This window comes from Dromiciops gliroides, chromosome 6, assembly GCF_019393635.1.
Source record: "Dromiciops gliroides isolate mDroGli1 chromosome 6, mDroGli1.pri, whole genome shotgun sequence".
Classification (NCBI taxonomy): Eukaryota; Metazoa; Chordata; class Mammalia; order Microbiotheria; family Microbiotheriidae; genus Dromiciops; species Dromiciops gliroides.
In genome coordinates this window covers 227,209,840-227,222,809 of record NC_057866.1, presented here as the reverse complement: position 1 = coordinate 227,222,809, position 12,970 = coordinate 227,209,840, and the positions used below count along the sequence as shown (strand labels likewise).

The following is a 12,970-nucleotide window of genomic DNA, read 5'->3' as shown; positions in this document are numbered from 1 at the left end:
TGTTTAAGTACTTTACAAATACTATCTCATAGGGACAGCTAGGTGGCACAGTGGATAACGCATAGGCCTTGGATTCAGGTGGACCTGAGTTCAAATTCAGGCTCAGATACTTGACACTTACTAGCTGTGTGACCCTGGGCAAGTCACTTAATCCTTATTGCCCTGCCCTCCCCCCAAAAATACTATCTCATTTGATCTCATATGTATGCATGTGTGTATATACATATACATATGTGTGTATGTATATGTGTATATACACACAAACATGAAATATCCAGTGGGCATATTTATGTCAAATCAATTCAATTTAGAAAACATTTAACTGCCTACTATATACAGAACATGGGGGAATGGGGAGAGAGAGGTGTGTGGAAGAGTTTTGAAATTTAAATGAGTTAGATGTACATAATCTTCTGGAAGTTATTAATTTGGTTGGGGAATTTGATACATTTACCAATAATAGTAATATAGAATAACCTATAATAACTGCATTAGTTATTATTATATATTATTATTAGTTACAAAATGCTATGCGAGGTCTAGTAGAGAAGGTCATTTTTGCATGGGAGCAAAAGTAGAAGAGAGATGGTGGAATTCAATGGGCTGGGAAGGGAGCCTTTAACACTAGGGGAATGGGTGAGGGGGTGAGTGTACACTAGAGGTACAGTAGGCTCGATTCAGCCTTTCCTAATTGTCTGTTGTCAGTGCTCTCTCTTCCTTCTAAAATTGTCTTGAACATGTTATATCCTCAAGTAGACTTTGGAATCCTTGAGGGGAGGAATTCTCCAGTGCCCAGCAAGGCTATACTATTGCTGCTGCTGCTGCTGCTCCTCCTACTGCTACTGCTACTGTTACTATTACTTCTTCTTCTTCTTCTTCTTCTTCTTCTTCTTCTTCTTCTTCTTCTTCTTCTTCTTCTTCTACTACTACTACTACTACTACTACCAGCAGCAGCACCACCACCACCACCATTAACAATCATTATTAACATAATAAGAATAGCTAATGCTTATCTAGTGCTAGAAGGCTTGCAAAGCACTTTTCATATGCTCTCATCTAACCCATAGACTAGCCCTGTGAGGTAAGTGCTATTATTTCTCCCATTTTACAGATGAAGAACCTGAAGCTGGGAGAGGTTAAGTAATATGTCCGGGTAAAGTGTCCAAGACAGGATCTGAACCCGTATCTCCCTGATTCCAAGTTCCACACTATTCACTGTAGCTGTTTCTTATAATAAGCAACTAATATTAGTTAAGTTGAATTGGACTAAAGACATTATAAAGGAGGCTGGATGACTAAGCATGAAGAAAGTTGCCAGAGGGATTTCCTCTTCAGGAATGAATGAGCTTGGTTTTATGGCTCTTGTAGAGACCTTTGTATTCTGATGCTGTAGTTACATGTTGCATGCATTGAGAGCAAAGCTAGACATGAGACATGTGTCGCTCCTTAGACAGCTCTTAGCATACTGTCTGGAACATAGTAGGTGCTTCGTAAATGCATGTTGAATGACTGACACATAAGTAGGCCAATTTAGCTAAAGTATAGATTATATGTAAGAAGTGGCATGGGATGAGATGGAAAGGTAGGATAAACTTGACCACTTGCAATAGGGAGCCATTAACAAGTTTGGAGTAAAGGACTGAGATTTTTTCAAAAGAAACAAAAACTTGAAAGACCAGACCTCTTCTGAATAAAGATTGACCTGGAAGTAGTGCAAAGAGGATAGTTGTAGATAATGTGGAGGGTGGAGGTGGGCTACTAAAGGATGTATTAGGCCTTATTCATCAGAAGAGGATTCATGAGGAATTTATTTCTGTAGTGGAATAGAAAGAATTTGGTATTTCAGAGGTAAAAGAGAAGCAAAAACAAATGAATTTATTGAATGAACATCCATGGTATACTAAGAACTTCCAATACATCAAAGGAGAGAATGATACCCTTTCACAATGTCAGATTATGGTGGTCTTACCTTATTAGACATTTTAAAATATTTAAGAATATACAAACTGCATTCTACTAAGTACAGTATGCAGATATAACTATAAGAGAAATTAAAAGGAAGCACATTTTGAGAAATGCCTTTTAAAAGTTTATAAGAATGTAAAGTCATCAAATTCAGTTGACCAAATCCTTTCAATTCTTTTCACCTAAAAATACTAGCTGCTGATTATAATTAAGTTGCATTAATGATTTCACAAATGGCCTACAAATTGACAAGGCTTGCTTTCATCATGGACAAGTAAAATTCATCTCAATTTTAACATATAAATGTCCTAGCTCCAGTTCAGACACCTCTCTTCCATTCCTCTAGAGCAGGGGTTTGTCATCATTTTTGTTTTATAGACCCCAGTGACAATCTGGTAAAGCCTATGCACTTCTCCTCAGAATCATATCTTTAAAGGCATAAAATAAAATGTATAGAATTACAAAGAAAAACAATTATTTTGAAATGAAGCTGTCAATTTCTTTCTTTCTTTCTTTTTGTTTTTGGTGGGGGCAATGAGGGTTAAGTGACTTGCCCAGGGTCACACAGCTAGTAAGTGTCAAGTGTCTGAGATCAGATTTGAACTCAGGTCCTCCTGAATCCAGGGCTGGTGCTTTATGGACTGCACCACCTAGCTGCCCCCTGTCCATTTCTTTTTAAAGCAACTTGACAGGCCTCAAATTAAAACCCCCTGTTTTTTTCTGAGCATCTGCCTGAAAGAGAGGTTGATATCATGTGGAACTGTACTTATGACAGGGATGTTTCATTTTTGTGTGTGTTACAGACCCCACTAGCAGTCTGGTGAAGCCTACTGAGCCCTTCTCAGAATAATGTATTTAAATGCACTTGTAAAAATACAGAGGATTACAAAAGAAACCAATTAAACATTTATTTTAATATTCAAAGAATCTCCCAAAATCTATCCAGAGACAGGGGTTGCTGGACTGAAGTTAACAACTCTTGCTCTGGGGGTAGGGGGGTGTCTTAGTGTTGAGTTAATTGGGAAAAAACTCAAAAATCTTTGTAGTAAAACTTTGGGGTAAACAAAATCAAAAGTTACATTGAGAACTTTGAAAATGCATCTTTCTCTATAATTTTATCCTTTCAGCACCTCCTCAGATGGTTTCAGAAAAACCTGATAAGGCCTGTATGAATTGATGCAGAAGAGCCAGAACATTGTACACAGTTAATAGCAACATTGTTATGATGATCAGCTATGAATGACTTAGTTATTCTCAGCAAAACAATAATTCAAGACAATTCTGGAGGACTTATGATTTAAAAAAAATACTATGTACCCCCAGAGAAGGAACCAATGGAGTCAGAATGCAGGGTTTTCTTTTTTTTTTTGGAGGGGGAGGTCTGAATTCTCTTTCACAACTTGCCTAATATGGAAATATGTTTTTATGACTTCACATGTATAATTGATATCAAAGAGCTTGCTTTCTCAAGGAGGGAAGAGGGGAAGGAACGAGGGAAGTTCTGCTTACCATTGATTCTTACTGACCATTGACTAAGCTCTGAATTGTACTGATTTTCCCCTGATTTTTCTTTTTTGTTTGACCTTTAAGTTTTTCTTTAAAAGAATAAAGGTACTCAAGACTTTGAAATGCAACAGTTTAGTGCTTAGATTAGTTTTGGAAATGGGTAGAAGGAAACTTGGTGAATATTGTATGCTATAAAATTGAAACAGTATTTGTCCAAAGAAATGAGAGTTTCCATTGTGGAGAAAGAAAGCCTTTTACATCATAGTCACTAGACATCATGGAGGAACCTTTTAACTTAGCAACTGTGAGTGAGAGGGGAAGAAAAACAACAGCATCTTCCACACCTGGCCCTTATAAGCAGAGTTGTGGTTGCAAACACCCAGGAAATGTTAGCTTTGGTGGGCCATGTCAGGTTTAAAATGAGACAAGAGGGGCGGCTAGATGGCGCAGTGGATAGAGCACCAGCCCTGGCATCAGGAGTACCTGAGTTCAAATCCGGCCCCAGACACTTAACACTTACTAGCTGTGTGACTCTGGGCAAGTCACTTAACCCCAATTGCCTCACTAAAAAAAAAGTAAAAAAACAAAACAAAAACAAAAACAAAATAAAATGAGACTTTAAAGACTTTAAATCCTGCCTGGCTCACCTAGTTCTTCATTTTTTCCTATGTTCATATAGCATGTGTTATATTTTCTCTTTGCATCAAGAATTGCTTCATGCAGTACAAAGACTTGCTAGCAATAGCATAATTTTTCCTTTCAACATTAGTAAAATTAGATTTTTTGCTAATGTTGTTTTTCTCAACTTCCCTGATTGAACTAGCCAATTTTTACAAATCTGGAAGGCTATGAATTTTCAAATTAATAACACATTTGCATTACAGTAGTTTCCATTTATATAGGATTGTGAGGTTTGAAGAGTTTTGTTTTTTTCCCAACAATTTGTGCAGTAGGTTGTGTAAGTATTATTGCTCTCATTTTACAGATGAGTAAATTGACTCTCCAAATTTTAAGTGATTTGAATGAACTCAAATCTTCTTAAAGTCTTTCTACTAATCATGTTTTAGAGGTCGTTTATGTGTCTACTTCAACTTCAATGTCCTCACAACTCACTAGTATCCTCTAGATTTAGAAGGTTTGATCATAATGGTAACGATGAGTGATGGTGGAAGAGGTAAAGATGGTGGTGAAGATGATGAAAATGGTATCCTGATGAATAGGATGATAGTGGAAATAGTGAGGTGGTGATCATGATGATAACAACTTAAATAGCTTAGCATAGTAGATAAAGAGATGGCTTCAGGTCAAGAAGACTCTAATATATACTGTTTCATAATATGGGACAAGTCACTTAACCCCAGGCATCTTTCTAAGAGCAAAAATTGCAATGCCAGTGTTTACCTGCATCATTCAGTTTCCTCACCAATGAAATCATCTCTCTGGACAAAAACACCCCCCCCCCCAGATTCCTTATGTTTAAATAAAGCTTCTTAGCACTGTTAGAGCAGGAGTGAATGCAGGCACTGTCCGGCATGCTGTCTACTATACCACACACTGTTTCTATAATTAATCGCATCATTATATTTTCATCATATATATGTTTTCATCATATGTGTGTATACATTTTCATCACATATATGTATGTATATATTCATCATATACAGACAGACAGTAATTCAGAAACCCAAAAATTCGTAGATAATTTTTTGTATATTTGGGAGTTTACCACCCCCCTTCACTTACTAGACGATTTGCTCTTTTGCGAAACTTGATACAATTCAATAAACATTTATTCAACATATACTACCTAGTAGGGAACCATATATTTGCAATATATGTGGGTACCACTGTTCTTCCAGTTCCCCAGGCTCAAAACTTAGGTTCATCCTTCTACTCCTCACTTTCTCTCATTCCCTATAATCCAACCTGTTGCCAAGGCCTGTTGGTTCTCCTTTTGCAACATCTCTCATATATGCCCCTTTCTCTCCCATTACACTGCCACTCCCACCTTGTGCAGGTCCTCATCACCTCACACCTGGACCCCTGCAATAGCTGCAGGTGGCTCTGCCTGCCTCCAGTACCTCCATACTGCAGTTCACCCTCCACTTTGATGCTAAAGTGATCTTCCTAAAGCACAGGTCTTACTGTGTCATTTTTCTGCTCAATAAATTCTAGTGGCTGCCTACGACTCCTTGACCAAATATAAAATTTTCTGTTTGGTGCAAAACTCTTCATAACCTTATCCTTCCTACCTTTGAGTCAATAAATCTAACTCGACCCTTCACATACTCCACAATACAGTGACACTGCCCTTCTTGCTGTTCCTCACACAAGACACTCTAACTCCATCTCCAGATTCCATGCAATTTCACTGGCTGTCCACCATCACTGGACGCTTCCTTCAAATCCTAGCTAAAACCTCACCTTCTAGAATAAGCCTTTCCTGATCCCCCTTAATACTAGTGCCTTGAAATTATCTCCAATTTATCCTACATATATCTTGTTCATACCTAACTATATACACACTATATTTATACATAACCATATACAAATAGGGCAGCCTATCTGATAGATAGAGCACTGGGCTTGGAAACAGGAAGACTCATTTTCCTGAGTTCAAATCTAACTTCAGACACTTACCAGCTGGGCAAATCACTTAACCCTGTTTGCCTCCAAATAAGCTGTAAAATAAGCTGGAGAAGGAAATGGCGAAGAGGAAAACTCCGAGTGAAGTCATGAAGAATCAGACTAAACAACAAACAACAAATGTGCAGATAACTGTTTGTATGTTGTCTCCCCTAATTAGATCAGAGAATTCACTGAGAGTGGGGATTGTTTTTACCTTTACCCACACAGGCACACATATATATTAGAGAAAGAAATTTTGGTTTTGTGCCATACAAATAGTTAAGGGGATTTCACTCTTAAATTCCCCAGTTTAAAAATGTGAATCTTTTGGGATTGTTTTAAAAGAATAGTGGTTTCACACTATCAGTAAAATATTTTTCCTCACAGAAGAATATTGAGTTGAAAATCTACCCTCCAATAGTGGTTGAAGTGAGTTCATAGAGTGGTTCACAGAAACAGATCCTAGAAGAAAAGCTATAAGGAGCCTCAGACATCATGTACTCTTTACTTTATAGGTGAAGAAATTGAGGTTTGGATGTTAAGTAAGATGTCTAAGGTCACATAGGTTGTAAGCATCAGAGGCAGGATTTGAATCCAGATCCCCTGACTCTAGAGTAAGTGTTCTTTTCCTTCTACTCTGCTGCTCCTAAAAGACACAAACCTTTTTGAGAATGTTCTGCATAGATTAGGCTCAGTCATGGTATAGCTTACAGCTGCCTAAAAAGACTTTCTTTTATTAAAAACTTCCATTGCAATCTTGGCAGAACTTATTTCACTGAATAGAACAATAAAATATCCATGCATTAGCCCAGTAGGGGCTCAATAAAAAGGTGTTGAATTCAAACAACCAGGATGAAGAGAAGGCATCAAAAGTCCTTATAAGCAGCAGACCCACAAAGAATTCTGCAAGACCCAGGCTCCCTTTCTACAGAGCTGTGTTTATTATAGTGTCAAACTCTGCTAAGCCAGGAAGGGGAGTCAGAGCAATAAACAAATTTATAAGTTTAGACTTCACACTTTTCATTTTGCATTAAAGATGAAAAGAGAGCAGGAAACCAATCAGAAAAGAAGATAATTCAGTTCCATTTATAAGGGAATTATTTTTGTTGTTATTAAGTTATCTTTTACTTTCTGCTTTCTTTCAGTGATGTGAGCTTTACTGCAAGTTCATTTTAAAATTTCATGGTGTCCAAACAACAGCCTATATGGTACCCATACTTGGGATTAAATCATAAGCAGATGCCATATGGAAGCAATTAGTTCAGTCCAACACACAAAAAAATTAGAAAAAACAAACATAAAAAAGAAGCTTAAAAAGACCAGTTTAGCCCAGTAGAGTTAAAGGCTTATAAAACTGACTGGATCAGGGAAGCTCGTTTTGGCTTTCTTTTCCAACACAAAACCAATCAAAGACAGCCAAATCATAGCTCCTGTCAGTCAAAGTTTCTTTCTCAAACCTCCCCAACAATAAATATTTTAAGATGTTGTTAAAACTTTTACATTTCACTTTGCAAAAATTTTTTTCATTTGTTTGGAGAAGAATGGAATGTGCTCTAAATGAAGAGATGAACCCTGAAAAACCCAGAAGTTGAAAGGGTCACATTTCACCAGTGGTTTCTCAGTTGGAACAGCAGCATCAGCTAATAGGACTAGTCCCTTCAAGAATAATTTTATTGTCTTCACTGCTGCTCAGATGTATGCAGTAATATACTAAAATCTTGAAATGAATTTACAATCACTCCTTTCAGTCTGTATTAAGGATTCCCACCAACATATTCTTATTGGCAGAGTTTGGATACATTGTTTTCCCTTTCTATATGTATTTGTTTCTGAGTAATATAGGACTGTTGGGGCAGTTGGTTGTACAGTGGACAGTGTTGGGTCTGAAATCAGGAAGGCTCATCTTCCCAAGTTCAAATCTGGCCTCAGACAACTTACTAGCTGTGTGTGACCCTAGGCAAGTTATTTCACTCTTTTTTTTCCTTAGTGTCCTCATCTGTAAAATGAGCTAGAGAAGAAAATGGCAAACCACCCTAGTGCCTTTGCCAAGAAAATCCCAAATGGGGTCACAAAGAATCAGACAACTGAAACGACTGCACAAAAATAAATAAAAAATAGATTTGTGCATACATACATATATAATTGATGTAAAGAACAACACAGGGTTAAGATTTTTTTTTTTTTGGCGGGGCAAAGAGACTTAAGTGACTTGCCCAAGATCACAAAAGCTAGTGTCAAGTGTCTGAGGCCAGATTTGAACTCAGGTCCTCCTGAATCCAGGGCCAGTGCTTTATCCACTGAGCCAACTAGCTGCCCCACAGGCCTAAGATTCTAAAGGGGTTCTTAATCTGGGGCCCACAGGCATCCAAAGTTCTGTGGATAGATTTCAAGGGGGTCCAACTACTTAGATGTGAATTTAGAGAGCCGCTTGGGGAAAGGTATCCCACACGGGCTGCATGCAGCCTGAAACACTCTGGAGTGCGATTGGGATTTTTTTGTATGGGGACTCCTTGTACCAGATTTAAACCAGATTTAAATGTGAATAAAGTACTGAGCCTGGAGTCAGGAAGACTCATCTTCCTGAGTTCAAATCTGGCCTAGGACAATTATTAGCTGTTTGATGCTGTGCAAGTCACTTAACCTCTGTTTGCCTCCATTTCCTTATCTGTAAAAATGGGGATAATAATAGCACCTACCTCCCAGGGTTGTTGTGAAGATCAAATATAATAATATTTGTAAGGCACTAAGCACACAATAGAAACTATAACATTATTAGCTACTATTATTACTATTATTAATTGGGAAACACTAAACAAAATAAGTAAATATACAGTAAAACAGAAAATTTTAATCTATGGTTTTCTAAGTGCATATGTGGGCTGAAAGGGATTCTTATTTACAGCTTAGTGTCCATATCTATTTGAGTTTGACAGCATTGGCCTAGAGCCCTGAGATGTTAAGAGACTCGCCTGCCCAGTCAATTCACCAATGTAGGTGCTTGACCTCAGGCAATTCTGATGCTATCCACTACACATCAGGAAGAAGACATGAAGAAAATACCAAATTCTCAATCTTTCCTTTGGAAAGCAGGATAAGAAAGCTCAGAAGTGGTAGATATGGGACCACTGCCACTCCATACCCTCTGTGATACACATTCAAAAGTAATGTACCAGCTTCCTCATCAGGGGATAGAACAATCAGCTCTAAATCTTATGAACCAGAAATGTGTGAAATGGACTCAGCCAGTGAACCAGAATAATACAGTTCTTCTTTAAGAGGCCCAAAGTTTTTGTCTGTGCTTTTAACATTTAAATTAGGAGGTAATTGTTTTTAACTCCAATTTACACTTGGCACAAGGCTGTTTAAAACACTCTTTCTCTACTATGTTTAAAATAATTTTCCATTTACAAAAATTTCTATTTCTAGGTGAATTTTCAGGAATGTCTACTTCATAAACCAAGGTATAGCATGCTGTATTTGAATATTACTGTGTTACAATTATTATATTATAAAATACTATATTAAGTTAAGTATTTCTGTAGTATATCATACTGAAATTCAGTCGTTAGGTCTCCTGGCAAAGGGGAGCTATCCCGTCTTCCCCAATTTACCTGCACATGATTAAAATAAATAAGACAATGGTCAAGTCTTTTTTAAACACAGCAACATAGATTTATAGATCACTAAGAGGCCTTCCAGGCCAACCTTGTCATTTTATAGACGAGGCCCTAAAAATGTCTCAGTGGTTTGGTCAAGGTAACATTTATAGGTTGGAAATAGCAAAGTCAAGGTTTCAATCCAGGCACTCTGGTTCCAGATATCCACTGTACTAACTGCCTCTCAATCTTCCTGTGGATAGTAAAACCCAGCTATTACAATTATTGTTAATAATCCATCAAGATTCTGATGATTGGAATTCCCTGTAACAGTATAGATCATAAACCATTTGCAAATTAGGAGATAGTCTTTGAGAGGCTGGACCTAGGTTCAAATTCTAACACAGGTACTTACTACCTGTGCCTGTGTGACCTTGGATAAATCATTTAACCTTCTTCATCTGGAATGTGAGGAGGTTGGACTAGATGACCTCTATAGTCCCTTCCAACTCTAAGTGTGTGATCCTATAAGGCCATCAAGTCATCCTTTACCTATGTAAAAAAGTACAAAAGAGTAAGGAGAGAAGAAAGAAGAGAATCAAATCAAGGAATAATATTCCTTTGAGAAGTATATTTGGATAGGGTATCATATGCTCTCTCAATTATCACTAGAAATACTTGATAACTCTATTCCAGTAAGTAACATATAGATAACTGTGGCATAAATGGGGATTAATATTATTTGGTTCAGAATTACTCCATAATGGGATAGAGATTATAACACAGGACATCAAGTATCCAGTATATTACCCAGAATTCTGAAAGCTTCCTGGTCCTATTGCCTTAAAATATTACCACTTATTCAGTGCTATTTAATTTACTCATCCTTTAAGGCATTCCTATTTTTGAGTGTTTTGGAGATTCTCCTGTGCGGTGACTCACAAAATTCACAACAACACTAGAAGAACAAAGGCTTTTGTTTCAGGGAGAAGATTGAGATCATCCAAGTGTGTGTCAGGGGAGGGTGGTGAACGGGATAGACATATTAGTCAGGCAGGCAGTAAGCACCTACTACGTGCAAGGCACTAAACTCTGGAGATACCAAGAAAGACCAAAGACAGTCCCTGCCCTCGAGAAGCTCACCTTTTTCTGGGGGAAACAAAAGCAAATTTTTACCAACAAGCTCTAGACAGAATAGGAAATAATTAACAGTGATAAGGTACGAGGGCTTAAATTAAGAGAAAATAAAAAGGTTTCTTTGCACTCAAAGAACTGTTGTTGCTTGTCCTTCATTCTGTTCTCATTCCCAAATAGGACTATGACATCCAGAGGTGATGGCATGACTTGCAGTGAATTGGATTTAAGTGAGGAAGGGCTGTGCAGAGTCACCAACCTCACTTTCTCCTCCAGAACCATCTGGGTCCAGTGGCAAGATATACATCAGGATGACTGGAGATGACTCCAATGTTTGAAGCAATTGGGGTTAAGTGACTTGCCCAGGGTCACACAGCTAGTAAGTGTCTAAGGTGAGATTTAAACTCAGATCCTCCCAATTTAAGGGCCAGTGCTCTATCCACTGTGCCATCTAGCTGCCCCACTCAAAGAATTACTTAGTGGTGGAAAGGAAGTCATACAAGGAATATGTAAATGAAAAATCATTGAACTGGCAGAAATGCCAGTTTCTGTGTTCCATTGCTAGGCTTTTGGGATAAATGAAAGTAAGGAAAGGTCCCAACACATTGGGTAGACATTCTCCTCCCCACGTGGCAAACTATTAGGAACAAATGGACAAGACCTGCATGTGGGGGACAGGCATGGATGAGTTTTGATCTGCATTGCTAGAGGGAGTGTTCCCCTTGGTAAGATTTAGAGTTCCATTTGAATTTTTGAGTACCTGAGTATTTAATGCAATACAATAAAATAGGTAGCTATTTGGCACAGTGGATAGAGGGAAGACCTGAGTTCAGATTCATCCTCAAACACTCACTAGCTATGTGTGGCAAGTCACCACTGTCTGCCTCAGTATCCTTATCTGTAAAATGGGGATAAGGAATAGCACCTATTTCCTAGGGTAACTGGAAGGATAAAAATGAGATGTTTACAAAGAGCTTTGAAAATTTTAAACTATGTCGTTTAGAGAAGGAGGAGGATGAGCAAGAGGAGGAGGAAGAAGAAATGACATTTACTGAGTGTCTTTTATAAGTAAAGCACTGTAAAAGGAACCACAAGATGCCCTCAACTAACTTTCCCTAGGATAGTTTCACAAAGAGGTGCTAAATTAGCATGTTGAATATTCAGCATCACCAGGGAAGAGGTCTGCTGTATAAGTGAATTTTCTGGAAAAATAGAGGTACTCTTTGAAGTGTCAAAGGGATTTTTAAAAATTAAATAATTTCAATGAAAGTCTTTCTAAATTGTTACACATCATGACTCAGCATCACCATTGTAACTATAAATATAAAAATATGTCCATCTAGGAGATGTCTAGTTCTAGTGCTTTCAAATATACCAATCTTGAGTAAACCAAATATGGCTAGACAGAGCACGGTTGTCCTTTGTTGTTTACTGCTATAAAAATGGACTCATGTATCCTGTTCGATCTGGATCACATGCTGCCCTCCACCTTCTGGAGCTCTGGCTGCCACACTCTAGGGCAGGGGTTCTTAACCTGAGGGCCAAACACGTAGGTTTGAGGGAGTCCATGAATTTGTGGTTTTTAAAAAATATCTTGAGAACCATATCTCAATATAATGGGTTCCTTTGTAATCCTATATATTATGTACCTAAAATCTATGTATTTATACATTTAGAAACATGTTCCTGAGCAAAGGTCCATAGACTTCACCAAACTGCCAAAGGGTACCTTGACACACACAAAAAAGGTTAAGAAATCCTGCTCTAAGGCTTCTCAAATTCATGGAGACACATTCAGGGATAGACATCCTATGCATTCTCCTATTCTCCTTTTTTGCTTTTATTTTTTAAATTCACTTTCAGTTTTCCATTATAAATGAAGTCACATATTGGTGGGTCAGAGATTTAGAGTTGGAAGGGACCTTAGAGGTCATTTAATCCAAATTATTTTACAGAAACCCAGCAAACATTGTGACAACCTAATCACACAGCTAGTAATTGGAAGGAAGAATATATAAAACAAGATGGTCTGACTCCAGATCCTCTTTCCAATAGGCCATACTGCCTCCCGCTCATTGGCTTGGTTAAAACTTAATGGAGAGAACATGTAGAAAACAACTATCTTACTGTCAGAGGGACTA

The 12,970-nt window shown here is 37.8% G+C and overlaps 1 protein-coding gene across 1 annotated transcript in view; it reads right to left on the bottom strand.

Moving 5' to 3' along the window:
• The window catches only part of COL25A1 (collagen type XXV alpha 1 chain), a 604,312-nt gene that overhangs the window by 203,121 nt on the left and 388,221 nt on the right, over nt 1–12,970 (bottom strand).